We start from the raw sequence: 7,973 nt of genomic DNA, 5'->3' as shown, positions 1-7,973 counted from the left end.
TATATTTCATAACATATACAAGTTCTCTTCAAATTAGTATATTTTCTCTTGTGCATATTTTCTCTTGGTATTAAAGCAGTTCGATCTCACCACACTATGATGAGTTTTTTTATCACTGAATGTTGGTAACTTTGTTTAAGTTGAAGTCTTATACGTAACTAGTATTATTCACATGTAAAAAGTATGTAAGAAAATAAGATACTAATACAGAAGGTCTTACTCCAATGACCACCCCATTATTATGATATACGAGATCTAATCCTATTCACTCATTTCAATCTATCATATTCATCTCTTACTATTGATTTAATATTTAATATTTAGTATTTTATCATCTTCTATCTAATTCAACCACCCATCAGACACCGTCACCTTCGACGAGCATCAATTCCGGCCACCGCCACCTCTGACGACCAATAAAAAATCACCATTGGCAGAAATAAAACCACCACCGCCAAAATAAAAGTCACCACCGAAAAGCAAAAATTCACCACCAAAAAGTTAAAAATCACTGCCGGCAACGGAAAATAACCACATCTACCCACTATTTCCGCATAGCAGATTCGACCACGAGCTTCGTACGTCAACTCCGACCATTAACATCATAATAGAAATCACCTCATTTAAATCTAAATCACCATAAATAAATTATGAACATCGCAACCCACTATCACACCACGAAAAATCATCCGACAACATGAAAACTAAATTTAAAATAAAAAATAATTATCCCCGACTCGCCGGAGCTTATTGCTGGCGGCGGTTGATTCCAGTGACACCCAAAATTTAAGGCTTTTCACCATCATACGACTCCAATTTAACAGATCCGTGCTCTCATGCCATTAAAAACATCAATAATTGTCAAATTTATAAACCGCAATCTACCTTTGATTTTGAAATTGCACAAAACGAAGATTTATTGGTGTTGAGAGATAGATGATTGTGAGAGGATGAGTTTGGTTACTTGAAATTCTGATTAGGACATCAAAATTATATAAAACGAGACTTTGATTATTTTAGAGAGAAAGAGAGAGGAGGAGAGGGAGAGAGAAGCCGATAGAAATGGAGGAACAACATGGCGGCAGAGACATGGTGGGGCGGCGGCGGAAGTGGGCAGGGCTGTTGGTGATGGTTGTTATACTGTGAGGAGGGAGGAGAAATTAAATGTGTCTACTATAGGAGTGGAAATGATATGATTTATATGAATGGTCCAGATTAAAAGTACTTAAAAATATGTATCGTCATGATTAAATCTCATATCTCACTATAATTGTGGTTCTCATCTGAGTAACTCCCTTGATATATATATATATATATCTTATTTTCAACATTGACTTGCATGCAGTTGGTTAGTAGTTTTCATTTAATGTGTATCGAAATCGAGATTTATTTAAACTTTTCATCATATAATCTACATTCAAAAATATGTAAATAATATATACAGATTATAATTATACAAAATATCTTAAATTTGTGTACACAAGTTTATAATGTTGCTATCTATTAAAAACAAAATATCAGAACTCATCATAAGTAATATATGAGTAATAAGATATGAGTACATATTAAAGAATGTCTCATTGCATTAAAGCATTCAAGAGGTAATAAAATCTTCTATTTAATGACATTAAAGTCAAATCTATTTATCCGTAAAAAAGTCAAATCTATGTGCGTAACTCTACACAACAGTAGCACTATATAAGATCAAGGAGCATAAACAAAGAGACATCGACAACTATATCTCCTGTTCAGAAGTAAAATAAGATGAACACAATTTTAAGTTATTATGTACTCGTCATGCTCCTAGTAAGTGTGAGACTTTCCAGCCAGGTCACTGCCGATTTGGGTATGTAACTCATCTACACTTGTTTTCTAATATTCATTATTTTTGTTTGTAATTTTATAAATAAAATTTATAATGTAATGTTTAGTCAAATAAATTTATATTTAAAACCATTGCCAATCAGAGTAAGGATGCAGGACATGTATTAAAATTTTAAATTGTTCAACAACGTAAAATATATTGGTTTTTTTATTTTTGAATAACTTTTCTGATTCAATCTTTATTTAATTATACTTTATATATAAAAGTATCCAACTTTAAAATTTACGGTATATGATCTTTTTGAATTTTAGATTTATCATATTATTTATAATTTTTTTGTTTCTTGATTTAACATATACACCTATGCCTAATGACAGTGGTACCATATGTTACAGTGTTAATCATTTTTCCAATTGTCTAAAAAATCCGGATAACTGTCTGGATCTGTGTTTCGATAAATTTTCTCATGGAGAATTGATAGATGCATACTGTGAAAATGATAACTTTTGTACATGTAAATATTTATGTTAAACAAAATTGTATGGTTTTTTAAATGAATAATTAATGCAAACATGTCCACATCGTGAAATTTGATATGCATTATATGCACTTATCTATTTAATCTTGATTATTTCAACAATACTTTTTCTTCATTGTTTTGACATGATACCATTTCTTCATCTTATGTTACAAAATCAAAAAATACAGAGAAAAAATAATCGAAGTTAAGACATTTAAGACTAGTAATGTTCCATTTTAACTGTTAAGGGCCCCGAGCTAGATTGCATTACTTTATAAAATAAAAATATAATATCTTACATATGCCCAATTAAAATATTGACTACGTCCTCATAATATTTTGTTATGTCTTGACCCATTTATTTACTAGCCCAATTAATTTGGTTTCTACATGCTACAGCCTATAAGACTCCCCAGCTTTTATTCACACTACCTTTTTTATATCATATTTTTTTGGCTCCTCGGTATCTTATTTTGTTCACTTTGTAGTGCACAATTTTTCTTTTTATAAAATTTGGATCATCAATGAACAATTAGACAAGAGGATGTTGACTAAATCGTAGGTTGCGTACTAATAAAATTTCCAAACGAATATGTGTGTATGATTTCAGGAAATTTTGCGGAACTTTAGAATATGATTATTTTAGGACAAGAGGATGTGGACTAAATTCGAACATTTTCTCATGATATAGTTTTACCTTAAGTAATAGTAACTAGCATAAAAACCCGTGCGAAGCACGTGTCTTGTTCTAGTATAAAATTAAAATTTGGAGATGTTGTAGTGTGTGTGATATTCATGATTTGTGATACCTATGTTATATTTATCTACATAGTTATTTGGTTACCGATAAAATCATCCATGATTGAGGTTTTTTTCAATTGCGCATTGATTAGACTTGATATCGAATATTTGGAGTGTGTAAGATTTATCCTACTTTTCTTTGTATTTTACTTTGTTGTTATAAATTATTGCACGCGATTGTGCACAATGTTTATAAAAAGTGTAAACCGACTTTCTTGTATTTCTTGTAAATGTTTGCGTCATATGCAGTTCATTAGATATAAGAGTTAAACTTATAGTATGTTAACTTAAATTATAAAACTTTTGGTAGAAAAATTCCTTACTTACGTAATTCTAAGTTTCATCCCTTGTTAGGAATCATGTGTATTTTTGATGATGAACAAAATATATAGCATAATATTTCATTAAGTAGGTGTAACTATTAACGGCTATATTATCATTATCTGATAGTCGTTGGTAGAGTAGCTTATATCAGATAAGAATTTGCAGCATTTTTTATGTAGATCTCAATTGATAGTCATTGTGGTAATTGTTCATTCCATAGTCATCACTGACTCAATAGATAAGTAGAGTAGGATGGCTAATTGTAAATACTCGATTTCATGCAATTTTGATTAAATGAAGTGAGTCATCAATGGCTAAGGTGAACATAATTTCAGTGGCTAATGGATTAGCCCATCAATGGCTAAGACGATTATACTGTCAATGGCTAATTTAGCAAGTCCTAATTGACAATGACTTGACAGAGCACATATATCAAATCTAACAGACCACATGGGTTGCTAGAATATCTCAGTTTGAAAAATGGGAGCCAAGACAAAACTTGCATGTGATATTGAATAATGAAGAAGAAGAAACATTCTATTTCCATGCATGATAAATTGGATGGATATTCAAATTAATATATCAAGATACAATCTAGCCTCATTTGTCAAGCATGACGGGAACGAGAATGAAGAAGCAGTCGTGCTGGACCTCGAAGACTGTGTTATATATTTTCTATCAATCATTATAACTTGGTGATTTATAAACCAAGTAGCAGCAGTGTATTCTCTAAGAAATAAGAACATAGAATTTTCAATAGAGCTTAGTCAAGAGCATTAGATCTTAGAAAAATACTGTAAATCACAGCTGTGAAATTCTTATAATTTACACAAATTATTTCTTTAATATATAACTCAGGTAGAAAGTCCTAAACCAACCACCTAAATTTTTTATGTCTGGTGTAACTAGTTTAATTTAGTAGTTGTTCAAGTTTAAAAATTTAAAAATTTTAATTTGTATTCAACCCCCTTTTGTACAAATTACTCTAGTATTGATTGTTAGTACATATCAATTGGTATCAGAGCAAGCCCTCAAATTACAGAGGGTTTAAAGATCTTGAAGCAATATAATCAAATATGGGTAAGCACGATGTTTGTGTAAAGATTCCAGCTCTTGACAAAGAATTTTACTCTCACTGAAAAATGAAGATGAGGCTTCACTTGATGTCTCAGGATGAGGGTTTTGTCAACTGCATTGACAATGGTCCTCATATTCCTACAGAGACAATCACGGGACTTGCAGCAGCTGATATAACCATTGGTGTTGACAAAATAGTGATGAAGAGTCTAGATGACTACTCACTAGAGGACCTGGAAGAAGTCAACAGAGACAAGAGGACTGTGAACATCATATTTAATAGTATAGACTCTAACATGTTTGAGTGTGTCCTGAACTGTTGTACATCCAAGGATGTATGGGTACCTTTCAAAATCTTTGTGAAGGATATGAACAAGTCAGAGAAAACAAGATGCAACTTATCATACAACAGTTAAAGTACTTTCACTCTATTTCTGGTGAAGGTTTGAGTGAAATATTCAACAAATTCCAGAAATTAATGAATGGCCCGAAGTTGCATATAAATGTCTATCTAGTTAAAGATTCTAATCTGAATTTCTTGAGATTTATTCCAAAGAAATGGAAGTCAAAAACTGTCTCTGTCAAAAACTCATATCATCATAAGGAATAAACTCTTGACAAACTATATGGAGTCCTAAAACTTATGAGATGGAAATACAACAGGATAAGGAAATTAAAAAGGGTCAAAGGAAAGATAAATCTGTAGCTCTTATTGCATCAAATTACTATGAGAAGCAATTAGAAACCAAGGTGGAATCTTCAATAAATGAAGTTAAGGAATCAAAACCAAAATCATCAAAAGGAAAAGCCAAAATTATTGGGACTGAGAGTGACTCCTCCTCAAATGATGAGCTTGAAGAGCTACATGAACATATGACGTTTATGTCAAAATGATTTTCTAACTTGAAATTCAAAAGAAAATATTTCTCCAAGTCATTAAACATGAATTTCAAAATTAAAAGAGATTTGGTTGAGAAATCCAAATTCAAATGCTTTAATTGTGAAATAGCTTGACATTTCGCAAATGAGTGCAGAAAGCCGAAGAATCCTAGAAGTAATGAAGTAGTTGATTACAAGAAGAAATATTTTAATCTCTTAAGACAAAAGGAGAAAGCTTTCATTACCAAGGAAAAGGACTAGGCAGATAGAGATGACTCAGATGAAGAAGCTGAATATGTGAATTTAGCACTGATGGCTAATGATGATGGTACTGAACCCAGCCCATCCAAAATTTAGGTAATTAACAAGAATGATTAATATAATTGCTTATTTAAGTATCATCATGTATAATGAAAAAAATTTCTTTATGTTTTTCAGATGCTGGCTTATCTACTTCAATCTTTCAGAAGATTAACAAGCTTTCTATGCAGGTAAATAATAATATTCACTCAATATATAACTGCATGTAATGTGTATATAAATATTAAAATAATTTTTTTTGAAGATTTTTTTTAGACACCCAATAGCTGATGGAGCCCCGACAAGATATCCTTAACGCTCCTAATGATGAGCCATGAGTACAAACGGCTGGTAACAATGAGCGTGATGATACTAATTATAATAGTACTAAGTATAAATGTATTTTTTACATATTTACATATTTTTTTACTTCCTTTACTACTTATATATACATGACTAGTGGATTTATTTTTTTCGAAAGTTTCTACACGGAAAATCGTAATTATAATCTGTATTTCGTTTATTATCATCATACCTGCGGTAAATATATATTTTGTTTTACATAATTATCATCCAAAAAATTCACTAAAAAATCAAGTGTCTAATGTGACTATATCCCAGTTTGATGTTTTAATAAATAATATTTTGTATAATTTAAGATTTTCTATAAATATAAATATTTATAGGTCTAAAAATTTAAATATTAAGTCCAATTATACTCTTTCGAGCTACCAAGAAATAATCGGTTTCAAGGATATTACTCTTATATATTCTTTTGAATAGTTCTACATCTCAAAATATAATGTTCAATTTATATAAAAATAAGCTATATTCTAAACTCTAACGTTACATTCCGCCTAAATATATAAATTTTCATTTGCTTATTAAATTAGATGTCACTGCTCAGTCTACCACGCCACCCTATAAAATTTCCACTTTTCCTCTTGAAGTTGGGTGCAGTATATCATCAACAAAGAATCAAAAGGATTTATCCTACACTGAGCCCACTGCAAGATATAGTGAAGACGGAGTTGCAGAAAAATGAATAATTTCGGTCTTCGAGTTTAGCTACATTGGTGTACTTATAAACTCCAACAGCTAAAATCGACAATAAGTCTTAGTTATACTTTGTTCCTTCCTATTTAAATGTCCCTTTTAACAAGCACTTTGATCTTAATAAATGTTTATTAAAACAGCAAACAAAAATGTTGAAAGACTCAAAATATTACGCACTTACAAAAATGTGATATTAGGAAATACTATGTGATTTTGACTAGAAATTCTCCTCAAAGCCCAAGTTTAATACGATAGACTTCACGAAAGTAGTCATTTCTTATTTTTTGTATATATACTTCATGTTCTAATAGAAATTGAAATCAGGCTTTTAGATATAAGTTGGTCTGTTAAAATAAATAAGGATAATCCTATCAGTTTAACTAACATCTACGGTGAAAAAATGAACCAAAATGCTTCCGGTTCTAAGGATCGACTCGTTTAATACCAAATATAATTTATACTCATATAAAAATAAGCGATTTAAATTCAATTTTTAATATAAACCAATATCAAATCTAATCTTTTTTAATGGCAAACTGAAATATATAAATTAATCACAATGGAACACACAATTATTGAGTTGTGTGGATTAACCAAAGCAGCCCAATACAAATTTACAATCTATCTAATCATCAATTTCCCACTAGACCTTTAAAAATAATTAAAATTAACGCTATGCCATCAATGACTTTCGGCAACATTACAAACAAGTAGTAAGTGGTCCCAAAAAATATTACCGCAGATTGAAAATTTTCAACGTTGCCTCACAGTTCAAATACATCATTTATTAATGTTAGGTAACAACAAAAATTATGTTGCAAAAAAACTACACTTTTGTAAAAAAGTGAGCCCCACACCCTTGATAAGTGGGGCCCATATGTGGGCCCCACTGACAAGTGGGTACCATATGGTTGGCCCCACTTGTGGGACCCTCTGACATGTAGGCACACTATGAGAATGGGCCTATATATGGACCCCTTTATTTAGCCCACAAGAATGTGAGGCACTCTGACAGGTGGGCTCCACCTTTGGGTCCAATATGGGGGCCCGGTTTTGGCACACTAACAGGTCAGCCCCACTATTGTTGAATTTTTAGTGCTGAGTCATTAGCTTATGTGTCATAGGTGTACATGAAAATCAAATAAGCAAATTCGCGGGGCACCTGCATAACATTCTACATGGCATCTTACC

Source organism: Apium graveolens, chromosome 8 (assembly GCF_009905375.1).
Source record: "Apium graveolens cultivar Ventura chromosome 8, ASM990537v1, whole genome shotgun sequence".
NCBI classification, from domain to species: domain Eukaryota; kingdom Viridiplantae; phylum Streptophyta; class Magnoliopsida; order Apiales; family Apiaceae; genus Apium; species Apium graveolens.
Note: the sequence above shows the minus strand (reverse complement) of the source record.